Genomic DNA, 25,953 nt, shown 5'->3' on the forward strand with positions numbered 1-25,953 from the left:
TTTTGACAGTTGCCCTAAGAAGTGCTAGTATTGTCTTGCATTCCAAAAAAGCAATGGGAAGCTTTACCTCCATAGTACTATCATCATTAACTGGATTACTTTGCTAAAACAATCCTCAATGTTCAGGTTTACTGCTGAAGTGAATTCCTGAGGTATAAGTGTAATATGTCCTGACATATTCATACAGTTGATGCTGAAAAAATCCTAATGACCACTTTTAAACTGCAACATTTCCAAAAAACATGATAACAAATTTGCAGCAGCTGGCAAAGTCTTGTTAATCTTAAAGCCAATAAACTTAAAACAACTACAGCCATGTGATGAAGTACAAAAATTAATTAAAAAAATCATCACATTTGATAACATTTGAAATAAAAGCAACTCCTATTGTAACATAAATGTACAAAATTCAATGCCAGATGCATACTTACGTACTACACATATTCTTCAGTTGGCATAAATATAGATTACAGAACTGATTCATAATAAAGCAATGCAGAAACGCATGATTGTTAATTTAATCACATGGCACCCTTGAATGAAATTCATGTTAAAATGTTATAAAACGCTTAGTTGCCAAATGAAAAACTTTTAAGAGTCCTTTTCCTTAAATTTGACTTGAATGCTGTTTTTTTTTCATTCAAACCTTGATTTTTAGTGCTTTCTAATTTCAATTGCCATTCTAATTTTGATGGTGATAGTATATTCTTAAAATCTCCAACCCTTTTACTGCATATTATCCCCTACATTCTTGAAACATAAAACATGTCATGGTCTAAATTCATGAAATATATGAGTAGTGCATTTACGTCAGCATTGCCTCAGACATTAGACAAATGTTCTTTAGTTTCTGTTCAAAAACAGAGTTTTGTTTTGTCAACATAAACATATCTGCACTTGCTGATGGCAAAGTGAAGTAAACCCTTGATATTCCAAGTAACAAAAATGTTTGAATAATACATTTTGCCTCTTTTTGGATGGTTACATTCTTTACCATGCTTGATATAATAACATATGGGATAACACAGAATTTAAAAGTTCTTTGTTTATTTATAAGAAAATAAAGGATTTATTGTAATGTGCTTGACTGATTCGTTGTTGGATAGTAAAGCATCCCATTTTTTCTATTCTTTTTTAACATTTTTTTTATTAATTTAACATATTTCCAATACATAGAAATGAAGAAATTTAACATCACATACTGTTATATAATTAGGAATGCAATGAATAATCAACATAATCTTATACAATTAACAAATTAAGAGTCCTGGTATTTCAGTAGCAACATTTCAAAGCTATCCCAACCACTTAAAGTCTTAGTATGATTTATAGATCTTATTCTGATCACTTTTATTAGTTTTACATAGTATTGCTGATAGATTTGCATTTTTGAATGTAGGAATGGGTTTGATTTCCAATTTTTTTGTAGTAACTTTTCTAGCTACTGCCAGGAAACTCAAGAACATTCTTGTTGTTTGGCTTTTACAGATAAAGGAAGTGGTACATTCATAAGTATTGTTGATCTAGTTAAAGAGCAATTGTCACACCATAACCCCTTTAAAAACATACTTATCTCTTCCCAATATACATTTAATTTTTCACAATCCATAAACATGTTTTCCAATCAGCTTTTACATTTCTACATCTCCAGCAAACAGAAGTAGTCATTTTACTAAACTTAGAGATTTTATAGGGAGTACCACACATTCTTTGTATACATTTCCACATAAAAAAACTTTCCAATATAAACCTGAAGAAGTTTGGCTAACTGAATTAAGTAACAATCTTTTATTCTTACCATTTATTGTTTCACTCAATCCACTATGTAAAAAGTTCCAGAATTCTTCATCAAAATTATTATCATTATTTATAATGAGCTTATATAACTTGGACAAGCTTCCTTTGTAGTTCACTTTATCTTCAATGACAGCATTCATATGTTCATATAATGTGGGAATAGTGTTCTGTTCCTCTTCACTCATATTATCTACAAATTCATTTAATTTCTTACTGCTGGATAATATTAACTGGATAACTAATTCAGCCAACTTATAAAGACAGAATATATGTGTGTGAATGAGAGGGAGGATAGAGGAATGGTGAGAATGCAGGGAGTAGAGTTGGCAAAGGTGGATGAGTTTAAATACTTGGGATCACCAGTTCAGTGTAATGGTGAGTGTGGAAGAGAGATGTAGAAGAGAGTACAGGCAAGATGGAGTGGGTGGAGAAGACTGTCAGGAGTTATTTGTGACAGATGGGTACCAGTAAGAGTGAAAGGGAAGGTCTACAAAAGGGTAGTGAGCCCAGCTATGTTATATGAGTTGGAGACAGTGGCATTGACAAAAAGGCAAGAGTCAGAGCTGGATGTGGCAGAGTTAAAGATGTTAAGATTTGTACTGGGTGTGATGAGGGTGGACAGGATTAGGAATAAGTATATTAGAGGGTCAGCCCAGGTTGGACGGTTTGGAGGCAAAGCCAGAGAGGCAAGATTGTGTTGGTTTGGACATGTGCTGAGGATGGGTGCTGGGTATATTGGGAAAAGGATGCTAAGGATGAAGCTACCAGGTAAGAGGAAAAAAAGGAGGCCTAAGATAAGGTTTATGGATGTGGTGAGAGAGGACATGCAGGTGGTTGGTGTGACAGAGCAAAATGCAGAGGACAGGAAGAAATGGAAACAGATGATCCACTGTGGTAACCCCTAATGGGAACAGCTGAAAAAAAAAAGAAGAAAGAAGATAATATTTCATTAAATACTCTGGTGACTTAGCTTTTCTTTTTTCAAAGCAATCAGACCATAATGCTAATCCATTCATTTTTAATAAATTCATTTTAACATTGTTCTGAATTTCCTTAAATCTAGAGTTGTTTGCAATAGGAAAGCACAAACATGTCCATTTTAATATTAATGGAGTACTAAAAACATATTTCTTGACTGTTTTAAGAACTGAGCTCATATAAGTAAAGTGTAAAGACTGAAATTAATTTACTTCCATGATAAGTTTTATTAACCAGATGTATGGATTGTTAAATATTTCTCATTTATCATATTTGGTAAAGTTATAAGAATTTAGTAAAATCTGCTCCTGAATGGTTTTCCATTGACAAGTATAAGTTGAATCTATCCAGAGTATAATAGAGTTAAAATTTATAGCAATAGAATAAGATTTTACATCTGGGAAGCTAACACCACCATGCTCCCATAATTTTATATGATTTCTGTAAACAATTCTCAGCTTTTTAGGATACCATAAAAATGATATTAACATTTTTCCATTTTGTTTAAAAAAGTTTTCAGGTATTAAAGCTACTGAATGCAACATATATATAATCTTGGGTAATATACTAATTTTAATAAGTAGTAACCTAGCCTCTAAAGTAAAAAAAATCCATTTTTAATAAGAAGTAATACTTCTTCAATTGTTTTTTCATGATTATTATTAATAATCTTACTCACATCATGATAGATGCTTATTACTTGATATTTTAGATCTTTTCCTTCCCAGTTATATTTACATTTATCTTTAAACTTACTATCTGGTGACTGATTTAACACCATAATTTCAGCTTTATTATTATTACTAACAACAACTTTATATCTGCCATCTTTATAGTCCTATCAAAAGCTTTTGATATGGTGTCCCATTCCAAACTAGTAGACGTACTAACTAACCTATCCTTCTCATCATCTGCCATAGCTTGTTTTCAAAACTATTCATCTGGACATCAACAATCTGTTTTATGGCAAGGCAACCTATCTCCATATCTTCCTTTATCCATTGGTGTCCCCCAAGGATCTATCTTGGGCCCTCTCCTTTTCTCCCTCTTCACTAATAATCTATACACAGCTACTCATAGTTCTATAATATAGTATGCAGATGATTCAACACTTATCTGTGCTGCCACTTCTCTATCAGCTTTTCATTCTCAAGCACAGGAATCTTTCACTTCTGTTGAAACATGGTTAGCCTATGCCCATCTAATCCAGAACCCAAAGAAAACAAAATTATTACTCTTTCATCCTAACAAGACATCTATCGCTTGCCCATCATTTAACATAATAACCAAAGACAATACTGTCATCTCCCCAATACAAGGCTTCTTGGAGTGGAAATAGACAATACCATAAAATGTGACTTACATATCTCCCTAACAATAAAAAAGTCCATAAGAAACTTGGAAGCCCATATAGGCACAAAAGGTTCCTGACCAAAATGGCCAAAATTACATTAGCACAAACCCATCTGGTGTCCACTTTACTATATGCCTCTGCAATTTTAACTAATCTTAGAAAAACTGACTTATCCAAGCTAGAAGCATGTTATAATAAAAGTGCTAAGTTTGCATCTGGCTGCCCATATAGAACACATCATTGTACAGCTTTAAGGATACTAGACTGGATTGAACCTCCCAATATAATTCTTTACAATCAACTCTTTCTAACTCACAAAATTGTAACACAACTAACCAGAACCCCTGCACTACAAAATGTCATCCTTCCATACAGTTCCAGCAGACCACTTCACTCTAACAATAAGAACTTACACTCACTGTCTCCAAAGCCAACAACACTGCAGGAGAATTAATATTTTCCAGCTATATATCTTATATATGGAACTCCCTTCCTAACTCTGTTCTCTCAACCTCATCCACTAACCACTTTAAGCCATCACTTAAAGCTTATCTAAAAAAATAAGTGGCTATGTTCCTGTACTAACCTCTCATGAATGCCCTGATATATCACAGTATAGTACAACCATATCCAACTTATTCCCTAGTGTTTAATCCTTTATTCCTTTCAACCTGTCTTAACCTTATATCTTGACATACGTTATGTTCAAAGCTAGGTTTTCTTGTCAAGATGTAACAAATTTGTACTTTTTATATATATTACATTTTGTTTACTTTATACTTTAATGATTATTGCAATTTGTGCATTAAAATTTACTGTTACTCATGGAGCTTTTCTCCCCGGGCCTCCACTGAAAAAGGACCTGTGTGCAGTCGGACTTTCCCAGTAAAGAAATGTTAAATAAATACATAAATAAATAAAAAATTAAATTAAATTTCAGGAGTGATGCTTTTTGAAACTTTTTAATTTCCTTATCTATTTCTTCAATTGAATAACTGAATAATGTCAAGCTTCTACAGTTAGTAAAATATCATCTGCAAAAGCTATATTTTAGATTGACAGTCATTTGTAACTGAGAATCCATAATTTTTTTATTATCTTATACTATTGGCTAAGTATTTGATAACTAATGCAAATAGGAGAGGGGACAAGGGAAACCCTTAGTATATGCCTTGAGAAATATAAGATCCAATTTTAACATAAGCTTTGGAGTCTCTATACATTTTTTAATATTCCAATAAAGTGATTTGGAAATGCAAACCCTTCTAAAGTTTTAAATAAGCAGTTCCAATCTAAAGAATCAAAAGTTCTCTTGATATCTAAGCTAATTAGGGTAATTGTTCATTCTTTTTGCTAAATCTAAGATAGATATTGTCCTTTTTGTATCATCATATGTTAATCTAAACACTATAAATCCTGTTTGATCTTTATTAATTCATTTGTCTGCTATATCCCTTAATCTTGTAGTGAAGATATAAGTAAATATGCTATAGTCTGCATTTAATAATAAAATAGGTGTATATGAGGAAATTAACTTATTCTCCTTTCCTTGTTTAAGTATAAGTGAGATTACAGAAATTTTCCATGATGCAGGAATTATTTTGTTACTCTGAATTATCCTGAAAATGTAACTCAATAATTCTAAATATTTAACGGAAGCAGACTATATAAGTCTATACTTATCTAACTTTGGAGCTTTACCATTTTCCCTTTTTAAAGCGTCTTTAACTTCTATTAGAGTAATAGGCATATTCAACAGAGATATTTTTCGGTCATTAAGTTTATTAGTAACATTTTTCTTTACATACTTGTCAATTTTGTAATCAGCAAGATTATTATTTTATTAAGATCCTCATGGAATAAAAAATTAATATTAAGCAATCCCTCTGTCTCTGAAGTAAGATTATCAGTGTGAGGATTTCAGAAATGATTGATTTGTGTCTTTTTTGCTTAGCATTTTACTCTATTAGATAATCTATGTAGATTTCTTGCAGTTGTCACATAACTGTGCAATTTTATGTTTTCTAAAGCTATCTTCACTTTCTGCATTAAAACTATTTGATATTATATCATTAATGTTTTTACTGACCGCAGTATCATCTAATTTCTTTGTTTGTTGTTCAAAACTCACATTGTGTATTTCATCTTGCACTTATAACAACTCTTTATCCCACTCTTTCATTTATCACCAGCTCCTCTTTCCATTATATATTACATATGCATTTGTAAGAAGTCCCATAGTATGACTTTACTAACCTGACCACTATCATTCAAAGATAAACAGACTCTATTTGTGCCTTAAGATAGCTCTTAAAATCCTTTACTTTTATCATATACACATGGATTCTGTAAATAATCTGAAATGTCATTATATTCATTAACATATTAATACTTACTACATTATGCTAAGAAAAAGGACAATGAATAGTTTTAAAATAATTCACTTTATTCAATAAATCTGTAGAAGCATAATGCCAATCAATTCTAGCTTGCATCTCATGGGCATAATAATAATGAGTGAAAAACAATGATTTACCTTCTGCTTTTTCTATTAAATCAACTAAATTATTATTATAACTAATCCATCTGTTTAGTGCTTTAGTTGATGAAGAATTGTAGCTTTCTTCTGTTTGCTTGTATCTTCTATACTAGATATGCAGTTAAATTCCCCTTCTAAAATTAAACAACCTTTCCAATGACTTTGTAGTCAATTTAGGTATTTTAGGTTTAGCCACTCTCGCACATATTTCAGGGATCCAGTAAAAATTATCTAGTGTACAGAGTTTGCCATTCTATTTATTATAAATGTATATATTTGTGATGATGTGAGGCATTGCCAGATATGCCAGGAGAAGTAGAACACTGGATGTATAACATATTCCATCATAGCTAGCTGGAGTTTTGTAAAGATTTATATGTCATTTGTATATCAAACTAATTTGTATGGATGCTTGTGCTGAAAATGTATACTTAAAGATGCTTGTGTTAAAAATATAAAACAGCAGTTGGTCCTGCTGGACAGAAAAGAAATACACCTGTGTGTCTGATTGTATTGTAACTATTGAAATAAATATATTGTAACAGAGGATACTAGAAGTGAAGAGGTTAATCTCAGTCCAGCTAACTTTGAAAAATAGTCTGAAATGAAATTACTTGATTTAGGCCATAAATATTGTATTCTGATTGCATCCAGAGACAAAATATCTGTAAAAACCACAACTAGGAATCCTACTGTTTTGTCCTTAGGGGTGAACTAATTGCTATCCTGGCAGGGTGGAAGATTTGAAATGGTTTTATAGCATCCAGTTGCTATAACAAATCCCCCCAGATTCTCAAAAGCTTGCATGGTGTGTATGATTAGTGTAAGAGGAAATGTTGCCAAATATGGCGGCCTAGCGATCCACATACATGCACATTTGACATGCACGAGTGCTCTAGCACTAGTGCTGCACGTTCCTTGCCCCCATATGCAAATTACCCCATTTGCAGGTGAAAACCATGCAAATTAGGTAAATCTGCCATCCAGGAAGCAGGAATCAGGGCATGCAGGATTAGTGTAATATGCAGAAATGTACTCGGTTAGTAACCAAGTACTGTACTGCAAACTCCAAAATGGAGCAATGACAGCACCAAATAAAGGCTGCATATCATTGAGGAAGCATGCCAATGGCCAAGTAGAAGGCCATTGGCATTGCAAACAATGCAAAATGTACAAAATACAACTTTTATGATATGTCTGCCGATCACAGCCGTTGAAGCATAGGGCAGTGGCACGCAAATGGGATAGGTGGGGAAATAAGAAAATAAACCTAAAAAAAGCAGTCAAACTAAAATCAGTATTCCGCCATGCAAGTCAATGGCAGGCAAAAGACAACCTGGCCAGTGAATAGTGGTTGCTAAGGGGGGAAGCACAGTGTAACACACATAACTATGCATTAGCAGGCATCCTATGTGAATGAGGGGAAGGATAGTGAATCCTGGTATTCCCCAGCATGTGAGGCAGGTCCTAACACTGTAAGAGTATGAATAGCTGAGTGCAAGACTAGGAGGTAGGTGTAATCATGTGTGGGAGTGTCAGGCATACTCTCAGTGGATTGGAGCTCTGTGGCTTGGAGTTGCATCCAGCTTAGCACAGCAAAGCCAGGGGGAGTGTCTAAACCTGTCCAGCACGTATGTCAAAGTGTAAGGGGGGGTGTGGATGCCGCACATTAGAGTACATTGATTGCACGACATGCCCCTGGGATGAAACAGAAGGGCAATGAGAAGGGGAAAGTAGTAGTAGGAAGTTAATCAAGGGGTACTAGGTTCACTGCCAGGAGAAACATATTGGAACCAGCCAATTACACAGGCAGCCAACCAGCCCAGCCCAGAACGCCACTATAAACTATGCAAACACCTACCCCTCCGGTTTTTCCCACACCCTACACTACTGGTGTAAACAAGTGGGGAACATTTAACACTCACAACAGCAAAATGTTAGGGGCTGCAATGGCTATCATACAACTTGTGGAAGAGGCTGAGGGTGGTGAGGATGAGAATGCTGCCAACAAACCCACAGTGAGGAGACGGAGAAGAGTGTACAGACCCAGGGTAACCTACCAAGGGCTACATGAGCTGGTGATAATGGAGCACTATAAGGTGGACAGGGACCTCCTACAGCAGATAGCTGAGCTGTGCTGGCCACACCTGACAAACAGAACTAACAGAGGGGAAACCATCCCAGTGGAAATGAAGATATGTGTAGGCCTAAGAATACTAACTACAGGTACCTTCCAAAGGTCAACTGGGGATATGATGGGGATCTCACAGGTATCAGTATCCAGGGTACTCCACCAGTTCCTGGATGCCATGGAAGCACATGTCAGTGAGCACATATATTTCCCCCTCACCCGTGAGGCGTTGGCCAGCAGTATGCGTCTCTTCCAGCAAATAGCAGAATACTCTGAGGTAGTGGGTGCAATAGACTTCATGCACATACACATCAAAGCACCACCCAGTAAGCAGGGTAGGGTCTACATCAACTGCAAGGGTTTCCCTTCCATCAACTGCCAGGTCATGTGCAATGCCCAGGGCATAATACGGAACGTGTGTGCTGGCTGTCCTGGAAGTTATCACGATTCCCACATCTGGCATCTGATGCAGATGTACCAAAAATTTGCCATTGGGGTCATCCCACACGGTCACCTCGTGGGGGATGCTGGATATGCACTGGAGCCATGGCTGATGACACCGATCAGAAATGCACACAAATCCGAACAAGAACTCCATAATGAGGCATAAGCACAAACAAAAATCATAATAAAGGGGGTGTTTGGGATGCTCAAGTCACAGTTCACAGGTGCCTGGACACATCTGGTGGACCCTTGCAGTACTCATCAACTACATGTACCCAAATAACCCTTGTATATGCCATGCTACACAATATGATCCTGTGGAAACAGCTGCAGCAGGAACAGCATGCAGCAGGGCCACATAGCCCCACACCAATGCCAGGGCCTGCACAGTCACAGAGTGACTCAGAGGAGGAACAACCTGAGCCTGCCCCAGTAGGCAGAAGGAGGCATGCCCAGTATACCCTGGCAAAGAGGCAATGCATAGCACATACGCTGACATGGGAGGGACCCAGGGAATAGCACCTCTCTCTGACTCTCACATACAGTAAAAGGGATGCCAAACATTACACTACCTGTGCCTAATCATGCATAGGCAGTGTACTACATGCATCCAACATAGGCAGCCCTGCAGCACCACCCCCCTCAATACTGGGACACCCACAAGATAAGGGACTCACACATGCCAGTCAGGAGGGGGGATCACATACCCAACAACAGTCACAGCCAGCAAGACAGGTGTAGACAAACACAAACAAATGCCATACTATGGCCTCTGAATGAGGGGTATGGGTAACCCCAACCCAGGCCTACACAGACAGACTACAGCAGGCCAGGTAGTGGGATGTCAGTTGTGATGGCTAGGAAGTCAGAAACTAATATTATGCAATCAAAATATAAGAACGGCAGTACACCGGTATGGTTTAGCCAGCACAATAGGTAAGACTACTGACTGAAATGGACTACAGGACATACCATTACAGTCCTTGCAAATGTGCACAACTGTCAGGTATGTCCCCCCACCCCACATAGAAATATAGTAACAGTCAGGTGCGCCCCCCCAATCCTGTGTAGAAACATAGAAATAGTCAGGTGTTCCCCCCACTATGCAGACATGTTGCAACAGTCAATGCCAAATGACCAGTGGATAACCTGCAGACACAGCATACTACCTGTCGGTGTACAACACAAAGGTCAGCTGTGCAGTACAAACCACCGGACATGATCCACACATGCAAAACAGGCGGCTTTACTGGGCATGCTCACACAGAGAAATGAAGGCAATGTCAGTCATCAACTTACTGAAAGGTCATACTGGGCATGCTCATGCATTTAAACACATGAAGGCCATGTATGCAAGCACCAGTGGACCAGACACATCCAGCGGTTGCAATTGTTAGTGCAGACACATGTCAATATGCACCACACATGCCTTGCACACACAGTGGATAGGAATACAGACATATATGTAAGGTAGATGGATATAGATGTGTGGAAGATGTTGACCATGACAAGGAGCAATCCACGCCTGTCCCACCCAACACAGAGCCAAAGGGCCCCAAACACATCAAGTGCAAATGACACACACTGCAGTTACTAGTGACCAGTACCTGTCAGCACCACAGATGATGTGGTCCACGTGCCAACTGTGCAACATGGCTGTACAAGGAAGTAGTCAGCTAGTTGCCCTATACATGTACCTGTGACATATGACCCTGTGTGTGGCTGCTTGTGGCATGTCACTCCTACATGAATGGTGTATGTGCCATGCACACACCGGACACTCCATAGCGGTACCCTGACAAGCCTGCTGAGGTTATCCAATGTGAAATACACCTTTGGGAGAGTTGTAGGCCAGTAATCTCCATGGCACGTCCCATAACTGTGTACTGCTGCAGTGTAATAGACTAGTTAGGTAGGAGTTCTAACCCCGGACATGTCAACTGTGTGTGTAAATGTGTGTGTCACTGTTCGTGTGTGTGTGTCTGTCTCTCACTGACTGTGTAGAGAACAATGCCTTTTAGGCTATTCATACCCCTTACTATTCAGATACCCACCATTGGCAAGGCTGCTGATGTCACCCACCTAGAAATACTCTCCTGGGAAAGCTGTAGCCCACAAACCTCTGTAGCGCATGCTGTAACTGCGTACTGCTGTAGTGTGATAATGTAGTTAGGTAGGAGGTCAAACCCCAGACGTGGAAAATGTGTATGGGTGAGTCTGTGTGTGCATATGTGTGCATGTCTGTCTGTCACTGACTGTGTAGAGAGCAATGCTTTTTAGGAGTTCTAACCCCAAACCTGGCAACTGCGTGTGTGAGTGTGTGTCTGTGTGCAGGTCTGACTGTGTAGACAGCAATGCTTTTTAGGCTACTCACACCCCTTACAAGTCAAATACCCACCTTTGGTAAGGCTGCTGATGTCACGCACCTTGAAATACACCTCTGGGATGATTGTAGCCCAGTAATCTCTGTAGCATGTCCTGTAACATCGTATGGCCATAGTGTGATTAAGGAGTTAGTTGGGAGTTCTAACCCCCGACCTGCCAACTGTGTGTGTATGTGTTCATGTCTGACTGTGTAGAGACCAATGCTTTTAGGGTACTCACACCCCTCACATTTCACATACCCACCTTTGGCAAGGCTGCTGATGTCACAAACCTAGAAATATACCTCTGGGAAGGTTGCAGACCAGTAATCACTGTAACATGTCCTGTAACTGCATACTGCTGTATTGTGAATTAGAGCCATGGTAGGCTTTCATCCCCACACATATCAGTTCTGGATGCATTATGTGTGTCACTGTCTGTGTAGGGAGCAATGCATCTTAGGCTAGTCTCTCACAGTCATTTCAAATGCCCTACTTTGGCAATCCTGCTGATGTCAGTCATTATGAAATACACTTTTTGGCAAGGACTACTCCAGTAATATCTGTGGTGCGTACTATAACTGCTTAGTGCTGTAGTGTAATACATTAGTTAGGTAGGGGTTCTACTTCCAAACATGATAGGTGTGTGTGTGTGTGTGTGTGTGTGTGTGTGTGTGTGTGTGTGTGTGTGTGTGTGTGTGTGTGCTTTTGTAACCTGTATCCTGTGTAGAGGTGGTTATGACTGTGTGACACCTGTGGCCAATGTGGAGCAGGTTTTGCATATTTCTTATATGGTGGCCATACTATATGTCACAATGTCCACTGTACAGGGATAACACATTTGATATGGCTGAGAGGCCAGGGTGCAGAGCCATACCCAGACATGTGACATCAAGGCCAGGCAATCACAGTTAGCAACCCTAGTATTACCCAGAGCACACTCTCATCCTATGTGTCATACACACACACACACACACACACACACACATGCCTAGATAATAGCCAATATGTGGGTAGTACACTGCATATTGGCCACTGATAGTAACTATGGATTGACAACGGTGGGCCACAGAGGGCATGACACCCAGTCCATCTGTCCAATATGCACATATGTGCTGACAGTGCACCTACCCCATGTTCCCCAATGGACACCTGCACCACCTGTGGTGCCATCACATGTGACCCACAATGGATATACCATGCCTGACAACATGCCCGTATGGACAGATGCCACTGACACCAAGGAATGCTGATAGCATGCACTGCATGTAGGTGCAGGGTAAAGCTGCTGGCCATTACCAGCTCCCACCACAGGTGGGCAGGACTGGCACATCTGATGATAATCTGTGTTCACAACATGGACTGGACACCCCTGGCACAGATCCACATGTCACTGTACATGCATGAGGGAGGTGTGCACATCCCAGACACTGTCCATGTCATGGATGAAGGAACATAGACATGGCAAGCGATGCACAGCATTGCCCACACACAGTAGACACCCAAGTAACTGGATGGGGGATACAATACCCTCCTGTGTGGGCAAATGCAGACACTACATCCCTGAGCCACAATGCAGACCATTGTCATGTGGTCTGATGCCAAGGTACACCCATTGCCTAGCCTTGGACAGGCATCTGGTACAGTCAAACACCACACACCTGTGCAGATATGCACCCATGCATGTCAGTACTGGCATCATGTGTGTTTGTGTGTGTGTTGCATGCTGCAGATGCTCACATCCATGCTCTCTACAACCCCAATGGGCATACTGCAGCATGCTGTCTGATGTCAGACACCTTCAAATACCCTTCACCTGTACAGCCCCCGTATGACCTGTGTGGTGCATGGGATACCTGCACAGTCATGTGATGTGGCAAACCCACAAATGATGAGTTGTACACCTGGCCCTGCCACGTGTGTCAATATGTGTGTGTCCTTGTGAGAGTGTGGCTGTGCTGATGCTGGCACCTGTTCATGCCGAGAGGCATGAGTATGTCACCTGCTGTACAACTACTGTATCCCTGTTGCAGATGTCACTCACCATCACATATATGTTCTGAGTGCTCCACAATAGGTACCCATGTGGCTCATCCAATAATTACAGTGACCTGTGCTAGCACTACATAGTTGTCAGGGGTTTGATACCCTGTGCTGCTATGTGTGTGATACAAACATCCTTCAGTTTTACCCTCCCACCCCTCCCTAACACGCATTTGCCTCTGTCTGCATCCCCCACCCCCTCTCAGGTGGATGTGGAGACCTACACCTGCTTTGCTTAGGCAGCAGCATGTGTAATGTAAGTAAAGCTCATGATCACCTGATAGCTTCTGCACAAATTGCAGCCCTCCCCTAGCTAATTGCATGTGAAACAGTTGTGGTAACATTCCCATAACCAATTGTATGGAAACACACGCCAATATCTAGTAACATCATGATGGTATTGTCCTTTTTCACCCACTGTGAGCAGGAACTAGATCTGTCGTGTGGCAAACAGCATCTCAGATGGATTGTAGTGTACCTCTAACAACATACACTGTGGAAACCGTGCAACAAACAGGAGGTGGATGTGCCTGACCTGACTAAAGACTGTAAGTGTTGCTATACTGCATTTGGAGTAATGTTACTTTAACAGTGTTTGTGTGGATATGGCTGTTGTACATGTCTCAATACCTACCATGTGAGTTCCATGTTTATGGGGAATCTCCATCTGCAGAGTCATCTTCAGCCTGGGCAGTATTGTGTCCATGGTTGCATATGTCACCCACGGAGCATCTAGCTGTCAACTTCTGAAGGTAGTGTGAGGATTGCAGTCAATAGATGGAGAAAGCTGTGGTAGTCACAGACATCATATCCCTCAAAAACAACAGTAAATGTATGTGGTTATCACAACAACATGTCAATATTGGCTCTGTGTATGTGCTCCCAGCCACACCTCTGTCAGCCTTTGAACACATGTCATGCATGAAGTGGTAAATATGTGCTGTACACCATACTTTGTGGCATCATATCTGAGAACAAGCCACTGATATATCTGAGTGCTGCATATATTATGGACAGTAGGGGTTACATTACATGACATTGCCTGTAAATTCTGTGGATGCTTGTACAGTACTGAGGTCTGTGTACCTATGGTGAATGTCGACAGTGTGTGTAGTGTTGATATGTACCTTAGCCTGTGTACAGACTGTGGTAGATTAAATTGTTCTATTTCCCCTACTATCAGATGTTACATGCTCCCCCACTGTATGGTACTGCAGCGGTGTACATGTTTGTAGGGCCATAAACACACATGTCCCATACCACAGACAGTTACCAGACTAAACTGTGTAGCTGGCCAGTATATGTAGGGTCAGTCTGTGAGTGGCACATATGAGGATGGTGTAGAACACATAGTATTTTAACCTTTGCTGTGACATACCTGTTGAGCCTGCTTTATATGCAGGTACATGTGCATTCCCCCTTGGGAGATGTAGGCCAGTGTTGAGCCAGTCTGCTTGCAGCCTGCACAGTGCATTGTAACATGCCTAGCAGCTGAGTGTTCCTACCCAGTGGGATGTCATGTGCAGATACTAGCCAGCTGTCCCGCTGCTGGCCCTCCCCTAACAGTCATGTATGTCAGACAGGGCAGTGGGATGCAGTGCAGATGTATGTCAATACCTATTGTGTAGTATGTGGCCATGGCACCCCTGTACCAGTGGTCATTCCATTACAGGCCAGGCAGGGGTGTGTGAATGCATGACCTATGGTGGACATCATATACCGGTCGTTATGTGTTATACCCATCTACGGCCATCCACATTCATATTGTCAGGCATGGTACACATGTGTAGCACTAAGGGCTTATGTGTATACCTCTGGACTGTACAGACTGTGTCAGACACTCCACACATATTGGCCAATATCTCTGCTGCAGTCCACAGCGGCATTACATGCTAGCAGCAGTACTGTACACTGATGTCCTTTGGATGTCTTTCAGTAACCAGTGGCACACATGTTATAAGTAGATGTGACCTCCCACACACACCATGTCTGTGAAGACAACCCCAATGACAGTAGCAATAGTCTACTAGTATACCTGCTATATATACCTGACATCCCCTGCAACTACAACATTGGGAACATACGGGCTGGAGTTGGCCTACACGTCATGTCCAGGACATATTGTGGTAATATATGTACATATACCTATCCAGATAACCAGATATACATACTTATGCATGTGTACTACACCCAATTAACACTGTCATGGCAACCACTTACTATAGATTCCCACATCATATGTGCGTGGTCCCGTTACATCTCCTGTGTAATGGGCATATGTCCAGTGTATGGGCAGCAGTGCTACCGACAGCATGTAGCAATGCCCCTTACAGGAGAACTGGCACACTCAGGGCAGCCACATATTTGTAGGAAGATCAGGAAGTACAGACAGACTGCAAGCAGAGTTGCGTTATTTGTACAGTTCTGGTGTTACAGGGTGTGGTGCACATACCTGTTTGCCATGGAATGCAGTCCATCTGCATAGCACACAACCATGAGCCTATCCTCATGCCAGTCGGAGCTGTGCCTATCATGTCTTGTCTGTCCACTGCACAGGTCTTGTGTCAGATAATACACTGGCAGTGTGTGTGCTGCATGCTACCAGTACATGGCTACATCCATGACTGTCTCTATCAATTCCCTGACTAAGGGTATGTTACAGACTATCCTGTAACACCTGCAACTTGTGTAGTGTATGGCAACAGTTGTCCACATATGTGCCTGTATTCCAGCCTCTGTCCATCACCTACATACCAAGCTTTACACATATGTCATGATGTTGTTGAGTGACCCATAGTGGGCTGGGACTATAACACACTGCCATGTCTGCCATCAGTTCACTGCCATTGTAACCCCCATAAATATGGTGGGGCTGGGGCCATATATGTGCGGGCTCCACCTACAGAATACATGTGTGTCCTCATGCACTGCAGAGCCCAGTGTATGTAACAGTGGTATATGGCCCTGTATTATTGAGTCTGGGGGGAGCACCAAGCAACCTAGGTTGTTACAAAATGTGGGGGCATCAGGGCTGAGCTGCCTTAAGGTATCTGGATGTACAATACCATATACTTCACCTATATACACATTACGGACATGGATCTGGGTAATGCAGAACTACTGCCCCCCTGCCATACAAACTGTTCTGTTTGTTGGTGTGCTCATGATGGTGTCAGTTATGCCATGTTATGTAGCAGTTACAACCCATGTGGTCATATGACGTCTATACCACCTACTGTATTTATACAGTGTGTAGATAGAGGCTGCTGCACTACAAACCTGGGTTATATACTGTTGATTGTTAGGTATCCTGTGGCCCAGTATGTCTTTCCTACTGTACAATGTGAATGGCTTGGCCTGGACAGCAACAGCTGTGAACCTTTCCAGACTACTGTATGACTGTAACTGGTCCACTGTAGCATCACTCCATTGATATAGTTGTCAGTGTCTGAACAGCTATATGGCATGGCATGTAGAACTGTAATAGTGCACGGTTAAAGGTTTCCATGTCTGCAGACCTGTGGGTGTTGTTTTACCTATGACCTCTCTGTGGGTGTATGTTACAGGCAATGATAGTCATTTGTATGGGTGGCACATACGATGTCCAGTCATTCAGGGGTCAACTGTAGGCATAGTGGCTGTTCCATATTGTGTGCACCTTCCACTTATGTATCTTACTGTACATATAACTGCATGTATATGTGTAGCCACATGTATATGTACACACACACACACACACACATATATATATATATATATATATATATATATATATATATATATACAGAGAGAGAGAGAGAGAGAGATTTAGAAATATGTATACCTGTATCTGCATATCTGTGTCTGTGTATCTGTAGCCTGGTAATGTTAATACGTTATCCATGGGAGCCAGACTGCACTGCATGATATGTTACCAATACCAGCTTGACATCATACAGGTGGGATGTAGTACAGGTAACATCTTGTGCCCATGTTGTCACTGGCCCTGGTTATGGGATCTCCAACACTTGGTAGTGTATTGCAGGGTGGGCGTGTTTGATTGGGGAGGATGCCTATTTGTACAACTCATATAGTGTGTGGTGCCTCTCAACCCTATTAACGTAGCATGTAGCCTGTTACACTTCCCTTCCTAACAGTTATATGTGCCTTGCAGTACCAGCACAACAGTGTTGTGGCAATGCAATGCAACACCCTACTATGCCTGTGGTGTGTGCAAAACATGCATATCCCTGTGGTACCACTGTTGTGATATGCAATGGGTTGTTTTGGCGTTGTGGCCAATGTGTGATAGTGGGTATGTCAGAGTATCAAGATGGGTTCCAGTGTGTACAACATCCAGTGGGGGATGTGAGTGCTATGTACATTGTCTTTACACCATGGTACACCTGGTATATGGCCCACATACCACTCTCAGGTGGCCAATGTCACCATCACCCATACAGTAACAGATAACAGGATACAGCCCAGTTACAGATGTGCTGTGTGCAGCCTACCTGTAACACATTGGACACATGGACTCATTAGTTACCAACTATACAACCAGGTCTCTAAGATGTGTGTCTACCTGTTGTGTCAGTCAGTGTGTAGATGATGGTATGACACACTAAGTATTCTCCATAGACAAACATTACAACCCCCATTACCATATTGTATATGTCTGTGGATGGTCTGCATGTTACACGTGACCTGGTACACACCTGACCCTACAGATGGTGTTGTGTGTGCAATGACAGCCACACAGTTCAGTATTACTACATACCTGGGTAGGGATCTAGACACAGTGTCACCAATTAAGGATGTGTGTGTATGTGGATGGGTTGACATAAGGGTGCAGATTATACCCGTGCCAGCAGGCCACTGGTCAATTTTGCACAGCCAATAACTGTTATACATACCTGTGGCATGTGTGCAACTGTACACCACATATGTCACGGCCATGGTGTCACCACACTGACATACCCTTGTGGAATATGACTGCAGACCATCCTCCTGCTGACATATGTATGCCTAGAGCACAAATAGATGACAGTATGGGGATAACAATTTGTGTTAGCAACAGCTGAGATGCATCATAGCTGCATGGCTACACTACCTGACATGTATGCAGTACACAATACCCCTGACTACATTCTACACTGCAGTACATTGTGGCATGCTATCACAGTCACTGTGTGCATCAGAACCATGTTAGCCTGTCCCTGCATCAATGTTATGGATGACACGGATGTGGCACAGGTATCATCATATGCACAGGGTGTGTTGCAGGTATGCCAGAGGCTGAGGGTTGTCCAAACATGTGTCACCATGTGTGTGAGTGCGGGGTGTGGTTTATTGACTGGAGCATGATGATGTGGTGTGTGTCAGTATGGGGTCACCCTAGGTGTGGTTGCATCGTGTGTGGGTATGCATGCACACAATTCCGCCATGTGGCTGCCCTATATGAGTGATGTTGGACAACTGCAAACCATACCTGGCAGGGTGTGCAGTTCACTGCCTCTGGCCATGGACATGCCGACTGTGTCTACCAGGGGTTCCATGGGCATGAGCAGGTACAGACCTTGAGTTGCTACTCTCCCCTGATGATGACATATGTCTGCTGGAACTATGTCATGCCTGGGACTGGCCAGGACATGTGCATGAGGCCTGCTGTGGTGAGGTGTGGACAGCAGCCCTAGTTGTGTGCTGGGGCTGGTATTGCCACTACGGGAGTGTCTGGGCATCCTGGCACATCCACGCTGACCACCAGCTGTTGTTGTCTCTGGCCTACATCCACGCAGCCATCGCACCAATCCCACCACACGTTCTAGCACAAACATACCACGGTCGAGAAGGCTGAACATCTCACCCTACCATCTATCCATGACCTTGTTGTATTCATGGAAGGCACCAGCGAGTTCATGGAGATTGTCACTTAAAGCTGAAAAGGCAGACCTCTGTAGCCTCAGGCCCTGTCTGGTGTGCATTTCCATACATGCCTGTGCCTCCATTATGGCCTGAAACATGCTCCTGGTGGTACTAGTTGTGGTGCCTCTGCCAGGGGCATGATGAACTGCGGTCCTCCCATGAGCACCATGGTACATCTGCCGATGTGGTGGCCTTTGGGACATCCAGCTATGCTGACTGTGAACCAACACAGTTGGCATGGACACCACACTTTCATGGTCATTGCCATCAAGTGCCAACTGTCCCTCTGCTATGGCCACATGTCATAGGGTTTGTAGGGGCACTGTAACTATGTGCAGGCTTGCTAGGAGGGTAATGACACATGTTGGTGCAGTGTCAGCTTCTGACAACCCCACCTGTGCCTCACTTGTACCATTATCATCATCGGTGTCTGTAGGGACACCTACCTCAGTTTGCATGCAGGAGGGACCCTGACACCTCACCACCTGTGGGGGAAACAAATACACACATTAAGACCTGTACAGTATTGCATAACAGTACACACACTCACACTGACAGCCACTTTACTACCTCACTTTCCCTGGGTTTACAGACAGTCCCACAGTCAGTTTCATATGTTCCCCATCCTGCATGGCACTTGCTAATATACACGCATCACTACTGCCCATTAACATATCATTCCTTTCCATGCCTACACATGTGGTTATAACACCTGGCCTGTTACTCCATCACCTCCCTGACTTGGGTGGAGTAGGTTGTACATGGCCTCAATGCTATCACTCTGTATTACCCTTTGTATGTGCAGTAATGGTGCATGAGGCCCCTATATGGTTGGGGCTGCTACATTCACTACATATGTCACACACCAAGGTGTCATACTACAGACTTTCTCAGTCCATGCTACGTCTGCTGCATAAGTGACCCATCATGCAGACAACAATACTACCTGGATATACTTACTGATGTGCTGTGGTAATTCCCCATTGCATTTGTAGTGCTGCATATGTGGGTAGCCAGTTACCTATCTGCTGCTGGCAATATGATGTGTATACCTGGTATGTATTTCACCTCCCAATGCATGCTCCATGCTACAGACCTTGTTATGCTATCAGTTGTCCTGTGTTCACATACCTGACAGGTTGTCCTGGTGTCCCATGTCTCATTCCATGTACAGCACAGTCCCAAGGTGAAGTACTGCCATGTGGTCTATCCCACTATCATCTGTGCATACATGAACACCCCAACACACACACACACACACACACACACACACACACACACACACACACACACACACACGCACACACGTGCACACACGCACACACGTGCACACATCGGACATGCATCGTCCACATTCCATTAGATTGCACTTACAAACACAATCAAGACACACACACACACACACACACACACACACACACACACACGCACACACACACGCACACACACACGCACACACACACACACACACACACACACCCACACACACACACATCCCACACTCCTACATGTGGATTTGCACAATATTTGTACACACAGTCCTCCCATTACCCTTCTGTCAACATGCATTACATATGGTGCTCAACAGCATGCAGTGCAACTATAGTGACTTCATGCTAGCGGCAGTATACATGTGTGTAAGGCATGGGCTGTGTTGTTAGGTGATGGCCCTTCCACATGTTAACACTGCACCCATGTACAAAGTGTTACTGTGGACCCATTCTGCACCCTGCCTTGTACTGTGCACCATACCTTGCTGGTGAGAAACCATTGATGCATCTGTAGTACTGTGTCGGTTATGTCAGCTCCAATGCTCACAGCCCCTATGTGTTATAGCAACTCATACCTGGGATGATATGTGAACAGCTATCAGTTGTGGATGCCTGATGTCTGTGTTACAGATCACAGCATCAGCAGTGCATGTATGACCAGTACATGACTATTATACTGATGACCAGTGGACCTTACCATGGCTGTGGGGGTGCCCTACACACGTCCCGGACCTCTGCATGGTTAAAAGAGCTATTCATGTCCACATCCCTTGGAGTGCACACATTGCTGTCATGAGTGCTGTTGGGTCAGAGTTATGTCTGCAGCATTCACTTAACCTGATTGTGTGCAGCTGCAGCCATGGTGGTGTTGAGTCACACATGCTCCTACTGTAGGCTGTGTGTCCTGCCACACTTCACATCCCTGTGGACACATTGCACATTGACAGGATGTTAGTTATCTTGCATGTGTCTGTTGTACCCTTCTGATACCCCAGCACAGTCTCTACTGTGATGCAGTGCATTTCACAGCAACAAAACGTGAATGTGTACAGCATGCAGTATGGGTGGGTGTGTCAGACGTGTGCATGGGATATCCCATAGCTATTACATGCCCAGTTTATTATCAAGCATGAACACGAACCATACTCAGCGGCTATGGGCTGCTGCATAGTGGTATCATGGAGGGACCTACATAGGAGTATGAGAAAGCTGATGTCAGTGGCGACAGCTGTGGCATTCATAAAAGGTGAGTGCAGCATTACATTACATCAACAGTAGAATTACACAATATTACAGCTTATACACAACTGTTTATTACTACTACACAGCAGCAGACTATGTATATGAAATCTCAGATTTGCATGATGTACCTGTACAGATGCAGATGCATACACAACAGTGGGGTATTGATGTGCCCTGGGGCCTTACCTGCATGCTCCTCAGCTGGTGTGTCGTTGGCACCCACCTCCAAGATGTGCCCTGCCAGGTGTTGATGCTGCAGGCGGCCAGGTGTCACAAGGCTGCTGAGAAGCTCCTCCACACGGGTGAGGGGTGGATGGGTGGGTTGCCCCCCCTGTTGCGAGGTGGTCCCCCTTACAGCAGCTGCACGCCGACATACATGGTGAAGCAGGTCGATGCAATGATGCAGGGCCTGCTCATAGCTGCGGTTATGCAGTCCGACATAATTGACCCTGTGGACTAGACCGTTCCTCAGGGTGGTCCTCTCCTGCTGGTGGTGGGCTGTCCACCCAAACAGCAGTTCATAGTGCTGTACCAGGTGGTCGATAATGATCTCTGTCTCAGCAGCGCTGTATGTGGGAAGACAACTATGTGACATGTTTCCTGGAACACATAAAGATGGAAACAGGTCTGAGCCACCCATACAGCAGGGTTACCATAGCTCTTAATATACATATTTGTTTCGCCCGCCATATCAGCTACAACAAACCATTCACAGATTGCAATTGTTATATCAGCTGCTTACCTAACATTGGGACATATGTTGTATTGTACCAGCCATGCTCCCTGTGGGGACACTTAATTTTGATGTCCTGTTACAGACTATTTCCCCTGCATGCCATGCCATTTTCAATGCCACTAGATATATATATATATATATATATATATATATATATATATATATATATATATATGTGTGTGTGTGTGTGTGCGTATAAATATACATCTATGTACATATATGTGTAGATATATGTTGTAAGTTGTTGATATACCTATGTCTATATGGCTGTCTGTGTATCTGTACACATACATGTCACATTCTGTATCACACAGATATGTGGAGTGCATACAGACATCTGGTCCGCATTTTGTAACTGTCTTTCATGCACAGTTGCAATGTTCTGCCTTGCTGCAACACAGACAGGTGCCACGTGAACACAGACTAACATGGTGGTAAATATGGTGTGAGATTGCTGGTAAGCCTATTACACACCTATGCCATTTGTACATGCTACATTATACTTTAACATGACTGCCCTACAAGTGGTGTTGTCTGACACCCATGTGTCTATCATGACGGCAGTACTTCCATCACCAGCTATTTTCCACACTAACATATCATACACAGATATTATGGCTGACATCTTTATCATCCATTGTTGATCTGCACAGCTGGCAGGTATGTCCAACTGCTTACAGGGACAGACAGTATTGTCCAGAGAAGTTGTTCAGCGGGACATTATTACAGGGACAACTACAGATGGCACATATCAAACATTCAACATCATATATCCTTTTAATCTATATACCACATACAACATTAAATTAAATACAGTTATGTTTTACATATCTTTTATTTTTTGGATGGGTGTGATGCCTTCACGGTTTTGGCTTATAGGTTTTTGTTTCCCACTGTGTGTGAGTTTCGTTTTATCCCCCCCCCCCCGCGTCTCTGTCTCTCTGTCTTTCTCTCTCTTTGTCTCACTCCCTCTCCAGTAGAGTGATTGAGTTGGTTTGACTTGATTGCAGCATGGCTTTTGTAGGTGATGCACATGATCAGGTGATGGGCTCTGCACCAATCAGTGTGCAACAGTTGCTGACTGCATGCAGCCTGCTGTGTAGTGATTCAGTTAACCATTGTCATGGCAACCCAGTACTATAAATTGCTTACTCATGTGGGTGTTGTCCCTTCACCTTTCCAGTATGGAGGACATCATTCCTGTATGTGGGCAGCAGTGTTACAGATGGCAGGTTGCAGTACCTATTACAGTGGGGATTGCAGACACAGGGCAACTACACAATCGTAAGAAGTTCCAGACCTACAGACAGAATGAGTAGTGTTGTTATGTGCATTGTATATTGCTGGTCTTGCAGTGTTTGAGTGTACATAGTAGTTTAGGATGGAATGCAGTCTGTCTGCATAGCTCTCAACACTGGACCTATCCACATGCTGGCCAGTGGATTGTCTGTTTGCTTTTGCCTGTGCACCACACAGGGCTTGTCCTAGATATATCCTCGTCAATCTGTCTGTTGCATGCTATCAGTACATGGCTACTTCCATTTGTGTTCCTGATGTGTTACTCCTGCATAAGGGTACATTGCAATGAATCCTGTAATACCAGCAATTTGCAGGGTGTGTAACAGTGATATTACATGTATGGCCTGTGTTCCTGCCTCTGTCCTCCACATATATGGCTGTCTTTGTCCTGCTGTGATATGGTTAGAGGTTGTTTGGTATTGGCCTATCATTATTTACTGCTAGCATTCCTGCTATCATCCTAGTCATATTGTGGACTCCCACATTTGTTAGTCAGGGTCCATACATGTGACAGATACATAGACATTAGCACAGGTAATAAATGTCCCCCTAGGCCTTGACTACAGGGTGTAACTGGCGGCTGTTGAACTACATCTATTATTGTTTATTATTACCTATCTTGACAGCAAATACTTTGTCTACAGTTGTACGAATTGACAGGCTTGGGCTGGACAGCATATTATGTTATATATCTGCACTGTCTGTATCTATTGTTATGTGTTGGCCTTGTATGCCTCACTGATTAAATAAGTCCAGATCTATGTGCTGTAAGTAATGGCATACATTATTGTAAAATACACCATTAAAGGTTGTCTATGTATACATTCCTGTGTGTCAGCTCATGTCCTTTGAATAGTGAGTGGGTCTATGTGTAATGCAGTACTCCTATTCAAGTATAAATGTCATTTAGTAGGTTATATAGCAAAACAATGTGGATATACTGATTTCACATGGAAAATATAATGTGCTGCAGTGGGACACGAACTGGTAATGCGTGTGGGTTAGATGGATGCTCTGCCCACTACACTATTGCAGTTCTGCTTAATTTGCATATTTCTACTTTAATGTGATACCCATGCCCCCTTTCCCCAGCACCCGAGCTCCACGTACACAGCATCCATCCATTCTCCAGTTGCTAGCCCTGCCATACCACACCTCCACACATTTCCCTCTCTGCACATCTTGGTGCTCCTCCATTTTACTGTCTCGACGCAACCATCTGCAGGCTCATCATCTGTTTAGTCCATGTATGTTCGAGCCTTCCACTTGACCCTCCTCCGATACTGGTGGAAACATCATTCTGACTCTCAAAGTCTGGTTCGTCCCACCAGGGATGGACCTGTTGCTGTGTTACGAGTAGACTTTGCTGGTTTTCCCACTGGTAGCATCATGCCATGGGTTTGAGAAGCAGTGGTTTGCTCACACACCAGACCAGCCTCATCTCCTGCTCCTGCAGATGAAGCACGCCCCCATGGCATGCCCCATTTTCCATTCCTCTCTTCAGTATTATACAAGACTACTGTTCTCACAGTATGTGTGGACAGGCACTGTTCATTGATACTCAAAGACTGCTCAGAATACTGTGATTGAGCAATGTGCACATGTTTGCGGGTATTCATCTACATACTTACATACATTTCCTATACTGTTAACTGACTGTGCTGGATAATATGTTTGTGATAGCAGCTGATTGTATATCTGCCATGCCTTTGTGGTAATTCACTTGGACTATAGTGTGCAGGGGGGGTGGGAACCTGGGAGTGTCATTACTGGCCATGACGAGGGCTGTGGGCTACAGCATGCTTAAGGCACTGCAGGGAAAGTCGAGGTGAGTATGTGCGGGTGTGCATGA

Source organism: Protopterus annectens, chromosome 6.part0 (assembly GCF_019279795.1).
Source record: "Protopterus annectens isolate FY-2018-M chromosome 6.part0, PAN1.0, whole genome shotgun sequence".
NCBI lineage: Eukaryota > Metazoa > Chordata > Ceratodontiformes > Protopteridae > Protopterus > Protopterus annectens.